This window comes from Tinamus guttatus, unplaced genomic scaffold, assembly GCF_059628265.1.
Source record: "Tinamus guttatus ecotype Peru unplaced genomic scaffold, ASM5962826v1 Tinamus_guttatus_pri_ptg000004l, whole genome shotgun sequence".
In the NCBI taxonomy this organism is placed as follows: domain Eukaryota; kingdom Metazoa; phylum Chordata; class Aves; order Tinamiformes; family Tinamidae; genus Tinamus; species Tinamus guttatus.
In genome coordinates, this window is record NW_028288538.1 from 15,269,240 (window position 1) to 15,294,461 (window position 25,222).

Consider the following 25,222-nt stretch of genomic DNA (forward strand, 5'->3'; position numbering starts at 1 on the left):
CTTAGAATAATTTCTTGCTGCTTGAACCATGCGCTGATCCTCAGGAAACACACATCCTCTCTGTCATTAAGTTGCTAACACTTCAAAGCACAGTCTCCTGCATACTACCACACTGGTGCTTATTGCAAACTATGGATTTTTAATGTTTGCTTGAAGATAAGGTCCTATTTTGATCTACAGTAACAGGTGAATTTGCACCTAGTTATTTCTGAATTTTTGTTTTGGGTCACGTCGATGAAACACAAGAAGCTTCCTGAAAACATCCTACACAATCACATTCACACAATAGTGCAGTTACAAACAATATGGAATAGAGCAGCTGAGAAAACCCACCAAAAAAACAATGAAAGACCTTAAATCTAAAAGAAAGCTCAAGCTGATTATGTCATCTCAAAGGACAAGCCACTAGTGAAGAAAATGGGCAGTGCACAAACAGCAAAGTGCTGTCACTCTGCAGGGGCCGCAGGACACTGCCCTGGAACACGCCTGCTCCCCGCTCACATCGCAGCTCCAGCAGCGGAGCCCGAAGCAGGAGGTGCTAAGACCTGGGCAAACGGCTTCTGCACTACACTGAGGAGAACAGCAGACACCAGCCAGGGACCTCTGACTCCAGCCCAGAAACAGCTCCTACCTACATCTAATTCATTGCAGTGAGATAAACCCAGTGTTCAAAGGCAGAGTTTAAAAGTTCTTTTCACAAGTTAACAGCACTTGAAAATAGTCTTACAAAAGATCTCCCATGTCACTAACAATTCTTATGAGCAGCATCTCACAAAGGTGCATTAAAAACAACCTGTTCAAGACTGCATTGCACAATTGCAAACAACTTACGAGGAGAGTACTAAGTTCTGGGTAAGAGGCAGGAGTTTTAGATGAGTTCTACTCAGTCATCCTACTAAACATCCATATTAAGTATCAGTTTCAGATTTTTTTGACTTGGGTAAAGTCTTACATGTAAAAGCACTATTCCTTGTCAAAGAGAAAAATGACAGATCAAGGAAGGATATTCTTAAGTTTCAGGAAAGTTAGAAAACACGTAACTTTCAAGTTAGCTACTGAATAATCTTGCATCGCTAATAAAAGTGCTTACAAAGCAGGAAAAACAGATCCTAGTACTTCTGCTCACACAAACTAAGGGCAACTTCAGAGCAGTTCCTATGGCTGCCGCAGGAGCGCTGACTTCCTGTGTTTTCACTGTGCCAAACTCGCTCATTAACTCAGCAGTAACAGAATGATCTAGAAGGCTAAACTTGAAATATGTAGCACACTGTAATAACACAGCTCTTTATTAGTCATGTAGAAGAAAACCAAAGCATTTCTACCTGGTCCTGCTGCATCTCAGGGCCAGCCCAGCTTTCTCAAACAGCTCACTTCCTCCTTCTCTCTCCCCGTTGCCCCATTCTCCCCATTTTATTAGTGGAAATGGTATTTGCAGATTTGAAGCTATAAAGGTCAAATGCTTCCATGCATTGGGGAACACCTGGACAGGGCTCTGGAGGTCAGCATTAACATGGACCTCCTCCACTTCCATCCTGCATCTCCACAGACAGGTCACAACACTGGGAATGGGTGGAAAGTGGGCACAGCAGGGAACATGCCACTAAAATCCACCAGTCTTTTGCCAGAGCTAAGGGAAGCGCATCCACTCCTGAATAAACACGCGCGAGATTCTCACTTGAAGAGGTTTCTTTTTGTACCAGAAGAGAAACACCGTCGTTCCCAGCCCTCTTTCGGGAGCGAGCCGGCAGCTTCCACGGTATCCCGCAAACACCCCTAGGGCAGGGGCAGGCGCAGGGAGCCCCACAGCAGCACCTGCGACCCTCTGAGCAGCTCTGCGAAGCTCCCACCGTGACCCGGCGCCGGCAGCGCCGACCAACACACGACTGCAGAACCGCCCCCGCCTCGACGTCCTCGAGGCGAGCGGGGCTCAGAGGCGGCCGGGGAGCGGCGCTGCGAGATGAGCCCCGAGACCGAGAGGACGCAGCGGGCACCGGCCTCAGCCAGGCCGCGCCGTCAGCCCGGCCGCGCAGGGAGCCGTACGCCCGTCCTGCCCCGTCCCGTCCCGTCCCACCACACCCGCACGTACCCGCACGTACCCGAAGGCTCCCGGGGGCTCCGGCGGCTCCCGAAGGGCCGCGGCCGCCGCGCCAAGGCCCGCGACGCACCGCACCGCCCTCACCCGGAAGCGGATAGGCCGCCGGGTCACGTGAGGCCGCGCCCCGCACGCGCGGAATATAACGGCTCCCTCCCGCCCCGCCCACCCCGGGCCGCTGGCGCCTGCGCAGTGACGGGGCCCGCGCGCGCCCGCGGCGGCCGTTGGCGCCCCCGTGAGGCGGCGGCGGCGCCATGTTGGAGCGGGCGCGGGGCGGCGGCGCGGGCCGGGCTGGTCCGCTCTTGCATCCCGGGAGGCGACACAGCCAGGTCGCCTTGCCGGCTGCTGTCTCGTGTGCTGCGAGTCGGCCAGAAAAGGGGCTCGCATCACCGGTGCCTTCGTCCGTGGTGCTCGGGTGAAATCACAAGCCGGTCTGAACGCTGGCTGGTTTTGTGCAGCCGTGCTCTTGCTGGAAAGTGAACGCACATTCCTTCTGTCTAGGGTGGACAAGAAACTTGGAGAAAGTGTGACAAACGCGGAGGAAAAAAAAAAAAAGAATTAAAAGGTGATTTAAGGGTGCAAGAAGTCTCTGAACGAAGATAAAATACAAGCATACCTGGGAAGAGAGCAATTATCAAGGTAATCAGAACAGTAAAAATACATTTATAAAGAATTAGTATCATATGAGCCAAACAGACTGAGGTCTCTGGGTATTACTGTCACATTAGTTCATCAGAGAGTAATTAGAAACACAAAATAAGAGCTAGCTGAAATACAGAAACGGGTGTGCAACTACTGATAGGAGAAATATGGTAACAGTGAGGGCAGACACCAAGAGGGAAGCAATAGTGCATTCTCCCATCTTTGCTCTATTACCGTTTTTTTTTTATTTTTGAAAGTCAAAATGCTACAGAAATGACCGAAGAGCATTATGTTTAAGAACATGATGTTTCAGCCTGCTCCCAGGTGCACACCAAACTTACCATGGGCAGCATGCCTACTTGGGGACATCCCTGGGTCTGGTTATGCACTTGTGCGACCAGTGTGCAAAGGACTTATCCTGGTTTTGAAGACTCTGTGGTCAGAATCAGCAGTCTGATGCATCAGCTGTGCCCGGGAATAGTTGTGATTACTCAGACAACACTGGGTCCAACTACGCTCCACAGGTCAAGGGTCTCTGTGCTTCCTGGGGGGGAATTTTACAACATGTGAAAGAGAAGTTCTCTTGCATGGACTATTTAGTTAGCATGGAGTAAAACTAACTCGTAACTCCAAATCATTTTGTGAGGATCAGCAATGTGCAATTTCCCATCTCTTACACGAGGTGGCACAGTGTAGCTGGACATCTATCGATGTTCCTATGTAACCTAGAAAACAAGCAAACAAGGGGTCGAAGCTAACTACTGGAGGATGTTGAATAATTCCATTTTTAAACATTAGACAATTGCAAATATAAGCGCATTGTTCCATGAAAGCTTTACCAAAGAGAACAGGCTTTCTGTCATACGAATTTTGTCCTACACATCACAAAAACACCAGCTGTCACACATCTAAATTCTAGCACACATGAAAAAAAATCTAGCAATGTAACCAAAAAAAACCCCAACAACAACAACAAAAAATACTAACAGTGTCCATTTTCAAACAGTTCATGCAACAACTCAGAAATGTTGGAATTAAAAAAAAAAGTTTGAAAGTCCATGTCTGCTTGAGGACTGGACATAGGGACTGCAGAGGTGTGTAATTCCCTCCATGTCATGTTCCCTAGACAGAAAATGAGAATACTTGATAGGTCTCATCTTGCCCCTTTCTGATGATAAGATCTTTGGGCTGTATTTTACCTCTACCTTTGTATTTTACCTACATAATAATTTGTCTGCCATCTTAGACCTTTTTGTGATTCAGAATGACAAGAGCTGCACACTATGAAGGGTAAGTTTCATATATGTGGCTGCAAACAGTGTTTTGAATCACCATGTTCCTGTAGGGTACATGATCATCCCTTTAAAGCCCTGTGAAAGTTAAAGCAGTTGCGAGGCTGATGTAACTGGCTAAGGGTGATAGCTGCATCCCTTTGTATATCGTGTGGAGCAGGACCCTCATCACAGGCCTCCTTGGCCCAGTTTTCCTTTTCTCGGTCCTGTCTGTTCCGCAGCTAGAAACTGCAAAGCTGTAGTAGGTTTGTTCCTCTTAATGAGGCTTAAACTTCACATGCCTCCAAGCACCGGCTGCCCTGTCTGTCGTTCTGCCTTGTTGTGTGTCTGGACACATGTCTTTTAGCTGATGGGAGGTCAAGGCAGAAAGCAAGTCGCAGGGAGGATGTTGTGTGTGGATTCAACTAAGGAAGTACAAGAGTACAAAAAAAGTGCCCCTTAAATATTTAACAACCAAACCAACCTCCTCACCTTTGCCATCTCAAGGACATAACTATTACTACGTTCAAAAGAGGATCTATTCATTCCTCCTGTCTAGGATTTTTGATTGTTTAATGTTTTTTTCTTAGGAGGAAGCATCAGTTTGTTGGGGACAAACAACAATACCAGTATGCGAAAGAGCAAGAGCAACTTGCTCACCATGTGTCTACATTTGTGGGAGGGAATAATGGTTATCTTGTTTACAGAAGTTGTCAGTACTCTTCAGTAGTGTTTAAATAAGCTTTCTGGGTGTGAAAGGTATTAAGTACATTATGCTTAATATTATATTTGCAAACTACTGCATTCTCAAGAAAAATAGGTATTAATCCCAATTCTCACTTGAGCTGAAAACTGAGAGATAGCAAGTACTCATCGATGCTATGGGAATAATGTGGGAAATAAAAGCAGTAGAAATTTCTTGCTTCTGCCTTTTCCAGATAAAAATGATTAGATAATTCTAATGCAACAGTATACTTGCAGGCAAACACTTGGCTTGTTACCATTAACTTGCACTTTTAAATGTGTACTAAAGTTGTTCCTATCACAAAAAAAGATGCAGATAACATGTTCTGAGATTATATTCTACATATATTTGGTATGGTATCATGCATTGTAAAGATATCTGATCTTTGCCATCTGCAGTTGTAGTTTAATGTTTGCCATAGTGCTGTGTTCATAATATAATTCATATGGTTTTGTGGTCTGAATCCAGTATAAAATGTAGATGACCAGCACTAGGAAAACATTTATATATAATCAAAAATCTGCAACTGCCCTCTAATAAAACTGAGTTCTCTGTTTGCTTTCCTGTGTTCTCTGATGGTCAGGTTGTTACTCATATTCGCATGCTCTGTGAAAGCAGTGATACTTGGTTCAGATCACTTTTTACAGTTGCTGAAAAAAACATGAAGTACCCTGTTACATGGACAGAAGATGTCTTTGCTGGTTGAGCTTGAGGGGAAAACTGGGTACAATTATATATTCTTTTAATTATTCATGACTTGGGTCTGAAGTGAATGTGTATACGTTTTTCACTTATTCACTTTATAAAATTCAAAACTAAGCCCAGAAGCAGTTTCATTCTTGGCAGCATGACAAGTTTCCTTTCCTCAACAAACCAGTCAAAGGAATTGTTCCTCAGAGAGTTTGTCATCTCCACGTATCCCAGAGAGTGGAGAGGGTAGCAGGCATTCATTACACCACCATCACACACAGGCGTGCATGCTCCCTCCCTCTCGCCCTCTCTGGCTGTGACACAACAACCACATCTCAAAGGACTGAATTTATAGCTAGCATGTAGTTTCATTTATGTAGTTGATTTGCAGCTCATTAATCTAGAAAACATCCTGTTTGGGTAAGAACGTGTGCATCCATATTTTGCATATTCCCTTCCCACCTCCAATGCAACATGCAATTTTAAAAGAGGGAATTGGTTCTCTTTTGGGGAACAACTAGAGTGAAAACTGCTCAGGAGCTAACGCTGATGTAAACATACATTAGGAAATTGTTTTGATCTGGCCTATCAGGCTGCTGGCAATTCGCTGTGCTTCCTTGGGAGACATGCAAATTTATGGGACACAACTTGACATGATTAAGGCAATGCATACATAGGAGGTGATTGCCCTTCGGCAAGAATGATGTCAGGATGCAATGATTCTTTGCATTCATGGCAGTGCAGGTAGGATCATGAAATTAGGGTCCCCCTGCAGACTGAGTATAATTTAGGGTTTTTCTATTATTATTTTTTTAAAACACTTGTTTTCTCCACCTTTTATGGTTGAATTATTGTTAGTTATTTGTCTTGCAGGGGCATCTACAGACCCCAGTCAATTTGTATTCTTCAAAAATCTAAACCTAAGTAATATCTGTTGATACTATGATAGCATGTCGAGTCTTGAGACAGAAAAAAAAGACATAATAATGCCACAGGGAAGCATCAGTTTCTCCTATTCAATCACAGCAGAGGGAGGTCTTCACTTTGAAATTTAATTATCAGAGACAGCGACCCTCCATGTTGACAGAAATGTGCTTAAAAATCATCCACCTGCCTGAGTGGAGTCAGATTCATTTTGTGCCAGGGTTAATGAGGAATTACTGATCGCTGCCTGGGAATTTCGGGGTGAGAACTGCTGAACTTAAGGTGAAAGACTCCATATCGTATTACTACTCCCTTGAGTCAGCCTAGCAAATAGCTAACTGTAATATCTTAATTAACCATGTGTTAACATCAACCTCATTCGCCTTTGTGAGCCTAACACATGGCTAATTATGTGGCATTGGCACACAAAGCGTGCAAGGGAAGCAGGCAGTACTGCTGTGGTGGGGCAGTTAGTATTCCCACTATACAAGCGGATGGCTCTAGGTTGATGTTGTTCAAAAGGCAGCCTTTAATTTAACGCAAGCATAAGGTGGTGAGGAGAAACAGCGCTATACCTGTTGTCTGATGGAGAATGTTGCCTTGCAACCTCCTGGACAGAACAGTCACAATATTGAAGGAGGCCAACTTTGTGTTGGCTTTTCCCATTCTGTGTGGGTAAATGGTGACAGGGGTAGGAAAGGCATGAAGTGCCTGCCTGTGGAGGCTGTCACCCTTTAGTGCCTTCGACAGGCACCTGGTATCCGGCATGCACGTTCTGCTGCTTTGCAGGCTCCTGCAGCCAGCGTCCGTGCGGCCTTGCTGTGCTGGGCACACGTGAGAGGGGAAGGAGCCATGCTGGGAGCGTCTTGTGTTCCGCTGTGCACAGCTGGCATATGGTTCTTCAGGGACTTGTACCATCAGGTACAGATGAGGGTCTGCATGTTACACGGTCCTTTTATCTGAAATAGGGAGCGGGAAGAACATCACAAAGCTATGAAGAGTTTACTGGTGCAGTTTTCACTTCTGCATCACAAACCACGTGTGGAGAGGCTGACCCCTTCCTAAATCCAATCTTCCAGTTTGACCAACGCACCACAGATAAGAGTTTGATTTTCTAGATCCTCCTAATTGGGTCAAACTTGAAAGCAGTGTTTAATTTCTTCTGTTTTTAAGTGTAATCCTCATAATTTGCTTGAAATGTCTTCCACTGCTACCTGTAACACTCATCTTCAAATTCACTTCCGATTCTGTTCAAACTTTTTGAGGGAATTCCCATCTACATCTCTGAAATAGTTTTTGTTTGTTTGTTTAGGCACATTGTATTGCCCAGTCAGTTTGCAGAGAGTTGCTGGCACTCAAGTAGTAGCATGTACTTCTTTTTTTCCATATGCTGCCATTTCTAGTTCAGACAGCCAGAACTCTGTTGCGGGCTGTGTAGGACTTCTCCCATTACCCAAATTCTGTCAAACTACAATATATTTTTTTTTTAATCTGTTTTGATGATTTTTTTAAGCTTTCTCTGCTTTTAAAACTCCGTTTGCCAACCCATAGCCCTTCATCGCTAAGCCTTTATCCAACAGGAATTCATAGTTTCTATCCTAGCCATTACTTTTAATTTTCAAACAGTAGTTTTTGAAGATTAGCTAAATTAAATCATTTTAGCAATTAGTGTCAAGTTAATATATAATGGAAGGTAGGTAATGGCAGAGGTAGAAGCACTTAGATTTTGATAGATACCCTAATTGGGTTTAATGTTTTTTATAATATCTCTTTTAAGTGAGCAAAAAGCTCACATTCTTGCTTTCTCCCTCCCACTTGGGCCTGTGGCTGCACAGACAGAATATCTTTGATTATGAGGAAACCTGAATCTCGTTTTACATTTCTGTATTCTGAAATATAGTGTTAAGTGTGGATACATTAAAAATATCTTTGCTATTATCAAACCTCATCTCTGCTACTTGGTAGCTGTTGACAAATCTCTATAGGCCCTAAAATACAAAATTGACTATAAAAAGATTTTATAAGCTTGGTAATTTTGTACAGATAGATTAAAAAGAAGCCAGATGATCCTAAGGCCATGCCAGACTATAAAGCAGTGCAGGTTTTTCAGACTGATTAAAATAAGGGAGCAAAGAAAATTTACCTGTGTTGTACCCCTTTCTGCTTTTGACCATGAATAAATTTCTGTCCAAAGTGCTTTAATTTGTGCTACCTGAGTCTGGGTGGTGTAAATGTAGTTCTGCTCTCTTCATGACCTTGACCCGGCAGGATCACAGCCTGCGACAGCTCCTCATTACCCCATTCATTTAGTAGACTGCAACTAGATTATGTTGTTAATTTTGGACAGTGAGGCCTTGCCTTTATGTAAAGCTACTTAATGTTTACTGTAATAGAAATCAACACCACCAAATTGTTTTAAGGATTAATTTAAATTCAGTAATAATGACCCTTGTGCAGCTATAGACCACATATGAGCCTAACAAACCAGGAATACTCCCAAGTCTTTGAAATAGCTGCCAAGAATATGTTCTATATTTAATTCTGTCAGTTTATTTAACGTTGAGCTAAATATTTGAGTACTGTAATGATTAATTGGATCTCTGAGCATTAAGATGTTTCCCTCTTATACTGTTGCCTTGTTGTATTTTCTGCTGTTTATAGAAAACACCTCAACACCTCTCTTTTCAGAGACTCAAATGCCGATTGTGCTAATCAAACTTGTTTTCTCACTAACATTCTGTGGATCTCAAGTTCACCAGAAATGAAGGGGAGGTAAGGAATGGAATCAGAGGTACTGCACTGTGCATCCAAATGGTTGTAAATGAAACTGAGTCAACCCCGTTTGCTGGCCAGGAGAAGTGAGAAAGAGGTTTTCCAAAAAGCAGAAAATCTGCATCATTACAAATCATGCTAGATAAGTGAAAGGCAATGAAGTTTGGCCAGGTGAATTTTTTTAGATTCATGGTCAAATAAATGTGAAAAGCACTGTCAAGAATAACAGAATTGGGATATACTGGACCCTAATAGAGAATTAAAAAGCAGTTAAGACATCTGTTTGTTGTGTTTTACAGTTTTTAATTTATCTCCCTCAAATGCAAAAAAATAGAGGAAATCAGTGATGAGCCTTCTACAGTGAAGCAATCCAGGCTACTGCCCTCAATTTGCAGTGCATCTCCCAACTGGCAAACTAGCTAATACTGAATATGACTCATCAAGACTAAAAAAGATAGATAATTTAGTCAGAGCCATTGTCAAGTCACTGTTTAATGTTACTTTTTTGTATTTGCTGTGATAAGCATTAAAATTTGCACTCTCCTTGATAAATCATTGTTTAGCAGTGTCTAGAGGGTCCAGTAAGTGGTTTAAAATTGCCACAGTATAATAAATGGTTATTTGATAATGAATGAAATTGTTTGAAAATACTGTTAAAATGTCAAATTTTAACACACAGAGCATTACTCAAAAAGAGTGCAAACAGTGACACCATAAATATACTGCAGCAAATGCATTTATTTGTACAGGACAAATAGTAAGTGCAATATACAAACCAGTATAAATTGATATATGAAGTTAATTTCAATCTGTAAAAGTAATTGCATTGGTTTAACTTATTTAACTCTCCTTACAATAATATTTATAGCAGTGCAAGAAAGTAAAGAAATAAATGATGATAAATAGATAAAATACATAGGAAATGGGAATTGTTTTCCAGTTTAATTACACTGTCACATAAAATTATCACAGAAATACACTATGCCAACAGGAAGAATACATTAAAACTCCATTATGCTGTGCAGAATTGGATAGCTTTTATTGCTCTTTATTCCATAAATAGCTTTTTGTCTTTTCAAATATCATGAAAAGTTGAACTATATAAAAATACAGTAGTGCAAAAGGACAGTGTAGGATGTGGCAATTGGCAGGTAACCTGTAACATTAAGCTGAAAGCAAAAATGTGATACCCTTCTCTGCAAGGATAAACATGACCTAACAGTAATATTTAAAGGAAAAAGAAACATCCACTCAGAGTTTGCCTTCTTATTTTTTTCTCAGATACATTTCTGGCTGCAGGGGGTTTGCATATCTATAGCATCCATACAAGATGCTCACTTGCTGGGGTATGGGACACTATCATAATTACACTACGAGCAGAACAGATAGGCAGGCAAATATTTTTCCTTAACCAATTGCGATTTATTTATTTATTTATTTTCAGAATGAACAGCATGAATGCATATATTTTATCTTTCTGCCTTCTGGATGAACACAAAATGGCAGCCTCACTAAAGGCAGAAAGATGCCCACTGATCTCTCAGTAGGACTTGATTTTTTTTTTCTTTCTTATTTGTTTCCAAACAGTTGATGCTCATTGTGCTTGAAAATAGGTATCTGCTCAGAATACAGGTAGAAACAGTGTAGTGCTGTAAATTTAATAATATAACAGCACTTGACTTCTTGATTTGATGATAAATCTTGCCTTTTTTTTTTCCCCTCCCACAAAGCTGTGTAACTAAGTGGAAGATGATTCTTTAATTCACATAAAATAACTTAAATGTTACTTTGGTATGTCAATAAAAATCTGGAAAATATGACTTTTGGTGCCCCAAAACTCAGAGGCAAACTTTAATTCTAGACTTAATTTTAAAAAACTCATTATTTTTAACACTAGTTTATAAATCTTTGGAGTCTGATTGATCACTGAGAAGGATGACTACTCTTGAGTAAAAAGGAAATATGGGATACCCGCAAAGAGAATACTGGATGCAAACAGCAGCCAAAAGATAAGGCAGCTCTCTGAGTTATATAAAAATGAGGTCATCAAAAATATTCTTAGAGATTTTCATTCTTGGGTAAGTAAAATGAATGGACTTGCTCCAGAACTTTATTTCAGCTCTTTAAAATTATGTGTGTGCTGTAAGAATGATTTTTTAAAGCTGTCTATTGCTGTAAGAAGGGCTATAACTAAAGTGAACTATCATTAGACTTTGGAAAGGATTGTTTATTATACAACAGAATGGTCTGTTATTTACAGTTCTTACTAAAAATGAGTGTGGAATGCACTCAAATTTTAACAAAGTAGTGAAATTGTTAACTTCTAACACTGAAAATTTGGTATTTTGGATGGTAAGAATGGTTTATAGGCTTTATATCGCCAGCTGAACATTTCAAAGGGACAGAAATTGAAAATCTCAACCAAATGCTTAAGCAAATCAGAGGTAAGGCCCTTAAATCCTGTCACTGTTTTATGATCTTAACCCATACTATTTTAGCTGACAGTGTACCTTTTTTTTTCCCCAAGGGCTACTGATTTTAAGAGTCCCATACTTAGATGTACAACAGACTTATTTGGTGTGTTTTTTTAGACAGTGGTAGCATCTACACTACACTGAAAGCTAGCGCCCATCTTCACTAATCCCAGAAGTCCATTTCAAAGTGTTTTCTAAAGGGGAGACCCAAAATACAGTATCCACAGCAACCTTCCATTAAAGATACTGAAGATATATAAACAAGTTGTGTAAAATAAATACATATGTTCCTAATGAACATTTCTTTTAGATTTTACCCCTTATAAAATCTGTTACTAATTTTTGCTTGCAGAGTTTTGTCTTGATCAAATATAAAATTAAAATTTACTGTAATCAAAAAAATCTATTTTCAATCAGCACCAAGAAGCTATGACAGCATAAAGTTGGAAGCTTGCATTGTTCCCAACTTCGTAAATATTTCATGCCACAATAAAGGCAGTATCAGTAAAAAGAAGCTAAGTAACACTGAGTTGCAAAATGATAGCCCAGAACTGCATGAGATTTCTTAATTCTATTAGAGATTTCTTAATTCTATTAGTTGAGGTCATTTTCCGCCTTTAAAATTATATTTTTCTGTGAAAGGGGGAGGAAATTCAGAGTCTTTGCATCAGTGTTTTCAGACTTAAAACTGGATGCACCCTTTTACATACCTTTTCAGGATAAAGTACTGTCCAAATTAGTAATTATCCAGACAATAAAGTTTTGTACAACTCAGAGAAATGAAAGGATAATGCACTGTGAACTCCGGTTTGGTTTAAACTCTGCTTCATCACAGTAACAAACAAGTCACAGTGTTTATTACACACCTATGGAAAGCACTAATGTCCTTCAGCTTGAGCTATCAGTATTTTGCTTCTTGCAGGGTTATGTTTATCATCAAAACTGTAGAAATTCTCCACAGTAGTATCTTCAATGCAGAGTTTTCTTGCCAAGTCATTTGCACCTTCTTTCTTCTTAATTACAGCTTCTTGGTCTCCATTTTGTTCTCAGTGAAGTCAGTAGAAACACTGACAAGAGCGGCAGAATCAGGCCCTTTGTCCAGAGACAACTCTCTGAAATTCTGTCGCTTGTAGGAGAAAACTAAATTGAGGTTTTCACTTGAAATTTGAGCAAGGACAGCTTTCTGCATTTTCAGCTGAACAAATTTATTGACAAAACTGAAATAATGCTTATTCTTACAAGGATTTTATAGAAATCAGAATTTTTCCACTCTCATATGGCAAGGTATTAACATTTGTTTCTGTTGTATTTTACACATTCATACCTCCAAGAAAAGCATAGGGAACTGACTCTCTTGTCTCTAAACATACTCAAACCCAAAGAAGTAAAACCAGAAATCCAGCTGTCTTGATACTTTTTGCCTTTCACAGAAAATTATAGTTGAGATGCATAGCTGAGAACTCCTTTAAAGTAAAAACACTGTGACTTTATTTTGAAACAGGAAATTATTTAAGGACAAGTCAATGTAGGTAAAGTATCTTGCTATCTGCAGGAGAAGCCAGAAATAGATCTGAACGTGTAAAATTAAGGTATTGTTTGTTTTTAAAACAATTCCTCTGCACTCTCATTGAAGCCAAACATGGAATTGTGGTATGGTTTTCCTAGCACATACCATCAGCTGCACTCACATCTCCTGGGCTGTCTGTCCTGGACCTGAAGGGCTTTTACCAAACCTAGGAGAAAGCAGAAGTGCAGAGCAAGTCAGAATTGTGCCCGTTACTGTGCTGTAAAGGTAATCTTTTTTGTTTTTGCCACTGTTCCTCACTAATAAATGTGAGCACTCATTCTGTAAATTCAGCCCCAGAGAGTACCATGTAAAGGTCCCAATGGAGTGTGATATTTCAGCGAGTAATCCGGTGTGAAGCAGGAGGGCTAATCCTGTGCTTTTTAGTCTTACTAGCTGAAAACCTTGTTGGATCAAGGCCAGGGCAGTCACAGAAATTTACCTCTGATTTTGCTGTAAAGGCCATATCGGTTATGCTGATCATGCTACGACTGAGCACACCTAGTCTGATCTTCAGTGAAGTCTGTGGCTTTCCTTTGCCACAGGCTGGCAAGGCATATTGTGCCTGTAATACTGTCCTCTGCTTTGTCAGCTGTGCATTGGTTAAGACACAGATGAGCCATATGCTCGTGAACTAAGCTATTCAATGGCTTTTGGTCCCCCAAAAGCCAGCTGCAAGGAATTTTACAAATGCCAGCTCAGATTTTCCTTTGAACTGCATTAGCCATAAATATGGATTATTCCTGTAGGTCTTGTATATGGAGAATGCTTTAAAGGTTGAGCAGCAAAATATAAACATAATTATTTCCCAGTCAGATAAATGAGTCACTTCAGTAGAGACACTTCGGTCATATGACCTAATCAAAGTGCAGAACAAGTTAAATATTCCCATCCATGTCTGCACGAAACTTTTACTATTATGTATATACACACACACACACTTCTATCTAATATACACACAAAAAAAGCTTCCACATTTTGTACAGCTTCATTAGATCATTTTGCTTGAATAGCGAACAAGCAAATCGCTTAAGTGAAAAAATAATTCATTCAATTTCACAGCTAAAATCAAGTGTGAAGTTATTGTTTCCTGCTATCTGAGAATAACTGTTATCTATAACTATTAATTTACCAATTTTATTGGGCAAGTGACCACTCAGTGCTTAAACAGGAGCTAGCAATTAGTATATGTAAATCAGCTGAGACAGAAGAATCTAAATTCCTGTTCTGCATAGAATAATAGTTAATTTGTAGTAATACATGTCACTGGCCCATCTGATTTGAAAAAGTCACGTTCTCCACTGCTGAAAATCTCAATACTTACAATATTTGTTGTGCATTTTATGATTACTCTTAATGCCCTTGCAAACACATGTAATAAAATGCTAACAAACCATCATCCATTACTTAATTATATTTATCTAGACAGATAATGTTGGGGGGTGGGGTGGTGCTGTGATAAAAAAATATTGTTTCCCGTTTGGCAAACAAAGACTAAATTTACAGCTTAATTATTCCTTGTAGTGCTGTAGAGAGATTTTCCTGTTAATCACACCCAGGTCCAGAATGGATTTTTTTTTTCTTTCTCTCTCTTTTTTTTTTTTTTTTTTTGGTAGTGAGGCTTAAAACATGTGTTGACTCCCAATTAATTCAACTTCCTCTCCAGTAGGGGAGTTTCTAATGGGATTTAAATGTTTGTGAAGCTTCACTGGGACGCACACAGGGAGCTTTTCTGACAGTGATGAAACACCTTCTATAAGGCAAGACGAATATCTCAGAAAATAATGCTACAGCTATCTTCAGAAACTTTGCCTACGGAAAATATCAGAATAATTCATCTTAATTAATAAAAATACCTCTACATTTCATCAATCAAGTGAAAGAAAAATCCAGGTCAGTCAGTCCCAGAAACCCTTATTCATGAGAGCATTTCACTGTTTCCAAAAGATCACCTGTCTGCTCACATGCGGTGATGCTCATATGATTAAGGACTGCACTATTAGTTCTTTTTACTCTGAAAGCTTAAAATAATGCTTTCCTCAGAGCGAAATCTGTGGCAGTGGCCAGAGAAACCCCGAATTGGAGGGCACCAGACATGAAAAGTACAATGATAAATTTCACTTTTAAGCACTGTGTGTTCTAGTCGTTTCCTTCGCAAAAATATCCTGGTAAGTGCTTACTGAAAGGAATTGTCAGACATTCTTCATACTGCATTCTTCTGCAATAACTAGCCACAAATATTCACTGCAGTGAACGCTTAATCTGTAAAACCAGCCCCATTGCACTTGTACAGTAACTCACAGCAAGACGTACTGGTTGGCCTGGCTGCCTTGGCTCTAAGTAGCTCTGATTTGAGCTCTAAGGGATGACTGGATTCTGGACATGCATTAATGAACTATCACTTACTAGCTCTTCATACAAAAATAAACAGGTAGAAAACAGGTTGCTAAGCACTGACAAGAAAAATTAGGAAAATTAAGAGTATCTAAAATATGTTCATATAAGTTATGACCTGAGTAGAGAAAGCTTAATCCAAAAACCCATACATACGTATTGTTGCCATCTCATTTATTAGCCTCAGTGAAATGGTGAATTTATCATCTTTGCCACAGGCTCAAACCTATATTACCAGATCACTTAGGTAAAACTAATTATTTACTACTTGCCATGCAATTTCTGGAAAGCAGTGTATTTCTTGGGTGGCTTATTATGAAACATTAAACAATATGTTTAAACAATTAATGTTGGAACAGATTGTACTGTGAGAAAAACAGATGGAAAGGTTTTTCTTTGCTTCTTTAAAATAATTTGCAAAATACAAAGCTAAACACTGTTTTGGTCATTTTCAATACATCATGTTATAGAAAAGAACAATCTATAAGTGCAAAGAAGTAATAATCAATACTTCACAGTTGCACCAAAGTAATGACAGAAAAGTGTGTGATTTGGTTTTTATGCTTTTACTGTGTTAGAAAATCTCTTAGTATATATGCCAAGAGTATCCATGACATATAAAAACCATGTACCTTACTCTAAAAGGTGCCCTGTAAGAGAACAGTGTTTTCTTTATGGGAATAAGCTGAATCAGTACAAAAAAAATTCCTATGAATCCATGTCCACATTAAGGAAACATATTTTCACTTTTCATTAAACGGTATAATGCAAGAGCATTTCTTTTTTCTCTCTTTTCCTTTTTTTTCATTAACTTAAAGACAAATTAAAATGGTCACCTAAATGTGACCTTTTTAAGTCAGAATCATTTTACTCATCTTCTAAATCAACAAAAACAGAAAAACGTAAGAATTTTTGAAGAGCTGAAAGGCAAGTTTTATGGGAAACTGTAATACTACATGATAACACATGGGTAACAATAAAAGTTAAAAAATTAAAAAAAAATGATATTAAACATAGGTATGCCTTGAATCAATTTAAAGATGTTAAGCTGCAGTACAAGTTACACTAGTGCCAAACACAGAAGCAATTTCACAGTCTTAAAAGCCTTGCTAAAGACAACCAACTTTCAGCAAGACAAAAATATCAAAGTCATTACTCATCGTATGTTCCCTTCAGACCAAAGTCTTTCCAGACACTGATCAAATATTAAACACAAGAACAGTCAAATTGACTGAGAGTAAAATATCTATGCTTGAAATAGCAATTTCAAAAGCCTTTCACTTTATACTTTTTACACCTGACCGGGAGGGGAAGAGAAGGAAAAGACACCAGTTTCTGACAAACTGTTCAGAAATAGTGTCCTGATCGTAACATTCCTCCTCATCTGAAAGTAACTTAGTATATCAAATGAAGAAAATAGGAACCTTTAATATAGTAATCTGAAAAGCTGATACTCTGTTCCCCAAGTTAAACAGACGTGTAGACATCATTGACCTTATTTAAATTGTAAGAATAATAATTAGGATTTGGGAAAGCTCTTAATCACATGCTTACTGAAGTCAGTAGCTTGAAATACCTAAGTGCTTTCCTGAAATAGGCCTTACTAGGTGAAAGTTAATGTATGATGATGATAAGGCAAGTATCTGAATATTTCACACCTATTTATAGTCCATAATGCCATAGAGTCTAGGTACTTGTACATAAAGGCGTTCATTTAACTTTGGATTTCCTGCTAACAGGTGGGGTTGTTTCCTGTGATACTGTAGTCAAAAAGCTTATCAGACGTTATTCATTCTATGCGAAGTCTTTAAAACACTGCTTTAATAGCGATATACAAACTTAGAGGAGTAAAGCATCCTCTGAACAGAACTTGTCTCCTGGTAAATTAAAAATTCTTTTGTACTGAATACAGACTAATTAATGCTATGTAAGCTAAAAACGCTTCTTCGACATTTCAGAGGCTCATAAAAACTCTTCTGGCAGATTTAAAAGGTAAAACCTGCTATGTTTATATTGATGATATAATCATTTTCTCTTAGGACTTGGATCAGCATTTAGTGAAAATTACAGTCTCTGAGCCCAACTCTAAATCTTAAATATGAAGATGCTATAAAATATAGATTAAATAGTCTGTAGCATATTTTGTCAAAAACAAATTGATTTTAGACCAGGCAAGTTTTTTTTTTTGGCAAGTTTCTCATGCTTTAGAATATCAAGCAAATCCAGCAACCTTAGTTTTACAAATCAATATCATCTATATACCCCAATTATCTACCCTTGAAGAGCATCTTAAAAATGTAATGGAAACAATGTAATAGAAAAAAAAATCTGATAAAGACAAGCATAGCACAGTTCTAAAAATTCTTAAAAACTGCCCAATTAATAATCCTGTTTGAAAAAGGTGTGCTTCTAAACATTTACTTGTATAAATGCTACCCGATGGCAATTTTATAGGCCTTAAAGAATTTTGTTTCAGTATCTTACTACATATGAGAAAACATTGGTTCCTCATACTGATAACATTACAGAATACAGTAACACTGTAAGAAAATTCCATCGAGGAAAAATAAAAAAAGTGGTCATGCATTTACAGACTTGAATCAACACTTTATAAAAATATTTTAATCAGTGCTAAATTAAAAACCCTAGCAAATAAGGCCACATTACATTAAAAGGAATTTCCTCCAATAAAAATAGCAGAACACAGTTTCCTATGCAATTAGGCTGGGATTTCTAAAACTGCTCAGTATTAGGCTGACTGTTCTCCTAATTAAGTCAATAACTGACTCAAGGGAGAGAGTGATGCTACACTAGGAGCACCTAGCTACGCTACCATGGGAGCTGCTGTCATGTTAGGAGCTAAATTCACATTAGGAAATGCAAATTTATTGAACCCACAGCGTCACATGCAGGCCAGCTAGAGCTCTCAGAAGGCAGGGGCAAACCCCAAGCCCTGAAAAGGCTCTTTCTAATGCTGGTGGTCCAGCAGGAAGGGAGGATACCAGGTGAGACTGTTCATTAATGAAGCAGGGTCACTAGCAAGCCCACAAAAAGTAAAAAGCGAAGCGCAAATGTGCTCCAGCAGTTTGGTGTATTTCCACCACAGGTTTCAGTGAAGGACACTGTCCAGGAGTTGTACACCTGTGACCTCCCTGGTATCCCCCCAGTCACCTGATAGACCCTCTTCTGGCACATGGGGCAAGACTGGTATCCAAGCCTCCATTCAGACCGGGATGCTTGCAAGAATCCAAGCTGCTAAGAAGTTTTTTTCTGTTAATGTTCTGAGTCAGATCCTAGGGTGTACATTTCTATTAGTTTAGGACTATCTACGTACACCCAGAAGTGTGTTGCATGTTACAGCTTGACTTGAGTAACCTCCTGTGTTTCTAGAGTAATTTGAATGAGTTGACTAAAGCTGTATTGCCTGTTTGCATGGTACAAATTCCAGCAGGAATTTGAGCAAGTGCCTTTCACCTTGAAGACTCTGCTCCTGAAGAAACACACCCTGAAGTTTTTCACACTCAAAGATGAAATTTTGCAATTTTTAGAGGATTGTGCTGGCTGTATTGGAAGAAAGCGAGCAGCCTGCAGATAGAAAAAGGCAGGGACCAAGGACATTCCTTTACTCTTTGTCTATTAGGGTATCTGGTTAATGTGACAGTCTAAGGAGGGAAAAAAAAGCCCACAGATTTATGAAGTATTTGGAACATATAATCATGAACACAGCCAGTCACAACCATCACTGGAAACAGGAATAGAAAGATCATTTTCTTTACTCACCACTGTCACTACTGAAGTCCCTCTGAGAAAAGGGCAGGGACCAGACCTGGGAGCCATGGTGCAAGGATTCCTGGAAAGAAGAGCCTTCCTCTCACTTCCAGGACATGTTGAGGTCATGAACAGCACAGATGCAGGGCAAGGGAGCTGAGGGAATACAGCAAAGTAGCCACAAGATTCCAAATTCTGTCCTTAGTGAGATGAAAGGCAGACCGAGGTTCCAAGACTACTTTTGGTATAGTTGAACCGTCTGTTCAACTTACAATAGGTAAGATACGAGATTCAGCAACTACAGTACATATTTCCTGAGGTAGTCAAGCTAGTTGGAAAGTATTTAGTTAACTCAATTTGTATGCTAAGATTCATAAGAATATGTACTTCAGGATTCTCCTCCCTGTATCTGTCTCAGGCTTGCCAGTATAATCCTGACCTTAGGCTTTTTATAGATTCTGGCTTGGGTGTTTTATGCTTTCAGCATAGTTCAGCTGAGCGTGGTGTTTGTAACAGTCTTTTAGGTTAATTTTTACTTTTCATCAGATAAGCACTTTACCTTTAGTAATGATCAGATAGGGGTTTTTCTTCTGAATTACCCAGTACACAGACTGGAAGCTTAAAAGAAGAAAGTGCCTCTGCTATTCTACAGGCTACAATATTTTTCTAAATAAACTAAACAAGCTTAACACTGCAAGTATGATATACAGTCAGTGGCTCAAGAACAATTTCCACATGCAATCCAGGTAGAAAAACACCTCCTGTTGTTCTGCTACTCTCAGTCTTTATTCAGGCAAAATCTCACCGAGTTCACTGCGTATTTGACTATTAACACACAAAGAACTACTTTAGAATTAAGCCACTGCTTAAATCCTGCTAAATCAAACTGAATCTGTCTTGGTCTAGTCCAGAAAGATCTGGATTAAATACTGCTACACCACAGGGCAGCTTGGTGGTCTAGTTTATGCCTATCATTACAGCCACATTTTTGCCAATTTAAAAATGAGCGCTACCTTAGATTTATCACATTCTTGTCTGATTGTATTGGTGTTACAAAAATTGCTAGTAGACATGTAGCTACACGTGTATAGACTATACATATATATACTTTCTTACTCTGTGGAACGGCAATGCTAGCTATTACTGTGGCCTGCATAATAGGGACATTTGCTTTTTCTAACTACTGAATGTATGTCATTAAAAACAGTTGAGTGGTGCTGTCTAACTCTCAAATGTTGCTGAAAGACTCAGTGGAATTTAATTACTTTTGTCAATCTAAAGCAATGCAAGGCATGATCCAGTATTTGCAAATAGATCAGAATTCCTTAGCAATAAGCTTACATGGAATTTTAAAATAATATTTATTATGAAAAATAATGGTAAAATAATACTTTCTAAATCTATAGTATGACATTCACTCCCAGTGCTATAAATCTGGAGGCTTTTGGTATGGTCTTACCTCAGTCCTTAATCTGTGAGATAGAGTTCACAATCACTCACATGATACACAAATATCATTTGGGATTTCACATGTTTGGGGGAATTGGCGATTTCAAAGTTTTTGTCACCTTTCAATCTCACTCATATTTCTACAGGTGAACAAAATGCAGCTCCTGGGCACAGCTTTTTTTTTTTTTTTAAATGCTGGAATTTAAACTTGGAATTTGCCATAGCTTTGTACTAAACACAATATGTAATTCTCCAGAGGTAGTGATAAATTTAAAAGGCAGAAGAAAAAAAAATACATTTGAGTGATTTGCACGACACCTAACAGAGAAAAAATGCCCCATCACTGTCAATAGAATGAATATTCTATCAAAACTACACTCACATTCTCCTCTATTGAGATTAACTTTACCTGCTGAACGTTGTGAAATTTATTTCTGTGGCCTATGACCACTATATATCAGCATTCGACCCCTATCTATATAAAACAATAAGCATGAGCTTAAAGCTCTCTTAGAGGCTGTCTGAGAGATGTATATTTACTGACATATAACCTGACTAAAGCCAAACATCATTACCCCTGTGACTGATTGGAGGGCAGTCATAACTTAACAGTTTTATTTCCCCTCTACAGCTGAGCTCCTTGACCATGTGAGCTGAGCTGACACGGCATTTCAAGTCTTGTTACCAGCTCAATGGCTCTCTCATAAAAAAAAAAAATAAATAAATGAAAGAAAAAGAAAAGCACTTCTTAGCCTCTCCATCTTGATCATTACTGATAGGGTATCAGTAATTTCAACTTGGTCGAGTAGTTGGTTGAAGGTTAAATAAATTCTGCTTGGCTATTTGCATGATCATACCTGAATACAAGAATTGCAATTTGAAGCAGATTTCTTTATGACTGCTCCTTGGAAAGTACTTACGGACTGTTACTTACATAGGCTACAAAGGCAGTTATTTTGGTGGAGAAGAAACTATCCTTTAAACAACAAGAACAAAACTAACCATCCATGGGGCAAAACAACTGCTCTTTGATATTTGTGAAAGGAAACGTAAAGGGATAGGGAAGGTTCATCCTTCCCTTAAAAACAAACACATACATAGATATATATATATACACACACACACGTGCGCGCGCACATATACATACACCAATTTAGAAGAGAATGACAGGAACAGAGTTTGTCAGTAACCATTTCAAAGGATTTTGATCAACTGCTTTTTAATAGATTGTTACAATCTAAGAACAGACATCCACTGACTCATGATTTTAAAAGAAAACAAAACAGGTCATACCATCTTGCCCAAAATGTGTTATTTTGTGCGCTATCCTAAACTCAGAGGTCTAATTACAGTGTACAAACTCACCTCGATGCCTCACCCAAGACAGGTACTAATATTTGGTTAATAACGTATTACGTAGACTCAGCATTCCTCATTCTTACATCAGCTTTATATTTACTTCACTGTTTATTTCTTGGGATCATTTCCATTTTATCTCAGTACAAGAAACTCCTAACTCATTATTTTTTTTTGGTTTGTTTTTATTAAATCCGGTAGATCTTCCTGAGGTATTTGGGGACTTCAGACTAATGCATTCCCCATTTTTTTTTCCTCACTGTTAAAATTATTTAACATAAAAGTTCTCAAAATTCTTGAATTGCTAGAGTTTGCAGATATGAAAGATGATTTTCATCTGAGCTCTTTTTTGTATTTGAAGAATCGAGAAGTTCTTTAATGATACAGTCTACTGACATATGATAGACAGATTCTCTTTTCTGATGGAATACCCCGCTCTGGGTGGTGAAATGAGATGAAAGGATGTCTAGACTATTAGTAAAAAGAGCACGTGTAAGATGTATCTTGAGGTGTCTTTTTTTTCTTGCCCTGCACAAAGGTCTTCTGCATAGAGAGATGCTACAATTTGTGTATCTCAAGATCAGTTGTGTACCCTGCAAAATCCATAATCTCCGTGTAAAGAAAACTGCTTAAGCCAAAAATCACAAATAAGATATGCCAGAAAAAAATATTATCAAACTTCATTTTTCTTTAACAATCTCTCAGCTGTCAATTCAATAATGGCTGCTCAGTTATTCACTCACATAACTGGGGACAATTCCTATTCCAGTTCCAGGTCCGTACATCTGTTAGGTTGACAACAGAACTGTACTCCTAAGGGCAACAAATCTGGGGACTGGAATTTAGCCACTGGTAGGGTTCATTCAACTGAAAGATAAATTAACGTAGAGTTTTAATGTCCTGGTTTATCCAAGATATTAAAAGACATAGAAGGAACTGGAAAGCAGATTTCATTTAAGAGAAAAGTAAGGCCATTATACAAACAGCAGCACATCTCATCCAGAAGGTGTCACATAAATATCATACTATCAAACAAGAAATGTAAATTATCATACATACTCTATAATTGAAAAGTGTATTATACATTAGTGAAGTCACCCATTTATTTAATCATAATCAGTTCCAATAAAATCTCATTTAGGAAAGTTGAGTGTAGTTCAGGGTGGATGATTATGAGGATATCAGTCATGTAAGCAGTTTTGAAAGCCAGTTCTTGTATGCGAAAATCAAATGAAATACAATTACTTCCTCCCTTGTATAAGGGAAATTCACAGTATAATGAGCAAAAACTGTATGATTTAGAATAGAAAAAAAAGCCAAACATATATATTGAATAGCTATTTTACACAACATTTTTAGTAAATTTTTACTCAAGATTCTACAGTTAAAAAGAGGAAAATCCACTGACATACAATAATTGAAGGTTCTGTAGAGTTTGGATCCAAACCTTCCATGTTTGGTTTCATAAATCCAAACTCTTAGTAAGAGAAATTCTAAAAGACCAAAGGTACGCAAGTCTGTCTTACTGAAAAGGTAGAAAAAGGCAAATATTTCCTCTCATTGCTGCCCTTCTACTTTAGTATTTTTGGCAAACCAACCTCCAGACATGCATGACCTATAAATGTTTTCAATTGAAACTGGTGACAGAAAAAACATGAAAAAAGATTAATTTTGCCTTACACACATCATTCCAGTAAAAAAAAAAAAAAGGCACCATTTGCTATCTAGAAACAAGACCACCAGTAAAATAATCAGACTTTAAGATAATACAGACGGAAAATGTACATCGTGACTACAATTAAAATTAAGGAAACAATCCATGAGGAATACTTACTTTGATACTACTAGCCTCTTTTGAAATTACCATTAATGTTTTCTTTTATTCTTGCATGTATTTTGCTCAGCTGCTCACCTAATCATTTATGTGAACTTGTTTTAACCTATGGATTATTTATTATCCATGGCAGGCAATCACTCCTCAGACAGTGGTTGTCTAAGCTATGCATGACTTTCTCTGCTTTCTTCATGTCCAAAATTTAGGTTTCCAATATGACTTCTGCTGATTCTGTTGTAAATACATAGGTACATCCATACTGATGGGAATACTTGCATGCAGATATATTCAAGTCACTTTTGGCTTCAGCAATATCATGGAGAACAACAACTTGTCCATTTAAATATTCTTAAATAACTGGGGTACAAGAACTGAAAGAGTTAACAAGAATATTGACATAATTCCTCCCGTTCCTCACTGCTTTTATTTTTTTGGAGTATTAAGGGAGCTGCAGTCACGATCATCCATTAAATATTGAAATTCCACATTATTGTTTGTATTTTGATATGTATCTTTCTTCTCAAAATCCAGCAGATACTAATTAAAGAGGCCTCTTCAGAAACGCACAGGAAAAAGATTGACCATTTGACTCCAGTCCTGTGCTTGCCTGTGCATCTAGCCCTGATGTGCTTTCACTTGCCAGGCTAGATGCACATCCACATAAATACGCAATATATCCTGTTTTAATAGCACATGATTTTAATAATGTATGCTCTCCGTTTAGGATACTTGGGAGATAACTGTAGTGATCCACAGAAGTGCTCTGAATCCCTTATTCACATTTTCATGTTCCCTAATAATATTTGAAAGTAGGAAAAAGTTAAATTACAAGCATATAGACAACTATTAAGAGGAATTACCAATGGGTTTTCAACCACATGCAGATGGAAACCAGCCAGCAAGCTTATACTTGCAAATATATACAATATACTTCATGCCAGAAGTGACTCCTGGCTAGACGTACATCCTCCTCCCATCTTACTTGCTAGGGTGTGTGTGAGATCAGAAAGGCTTAGAAGCAAGTGAAATATCATCTCCTTATCCTGGAAAAGGAATCCTACAGGATTCCTTTACCAGCCCTCACCAATGCAAACCCCAAAGGGCAACCATGCAGCGACCAGGGACACATCTTCAGCAAGTGGGGAGGGGCACAAAGGCAGCAGGGAGACCCCCTTGCACGAGCATACGTGCCCTGACACCCCTTTACTTCAGAAATTAACTCTCCTGGTGGAAGTATTCTTATAAAA

The 25,222-nt window shown here is 38.7% G+C and overlaps 1 long non-coding RNA gene across 1 annotated transcript in view; it reads right to left on the reverse strand.

Moving 5' to 3' along the window:
• The window catches only part of LOC148596399 (uncharacterized), a 384,302-nt gene that overhangs the window by 167,670 nt on the left and 191,410 nt on the right, over positions 1-25,222 (reverse strand). The gene's annotated exons all lie outside the window — the stretch shown is intronic.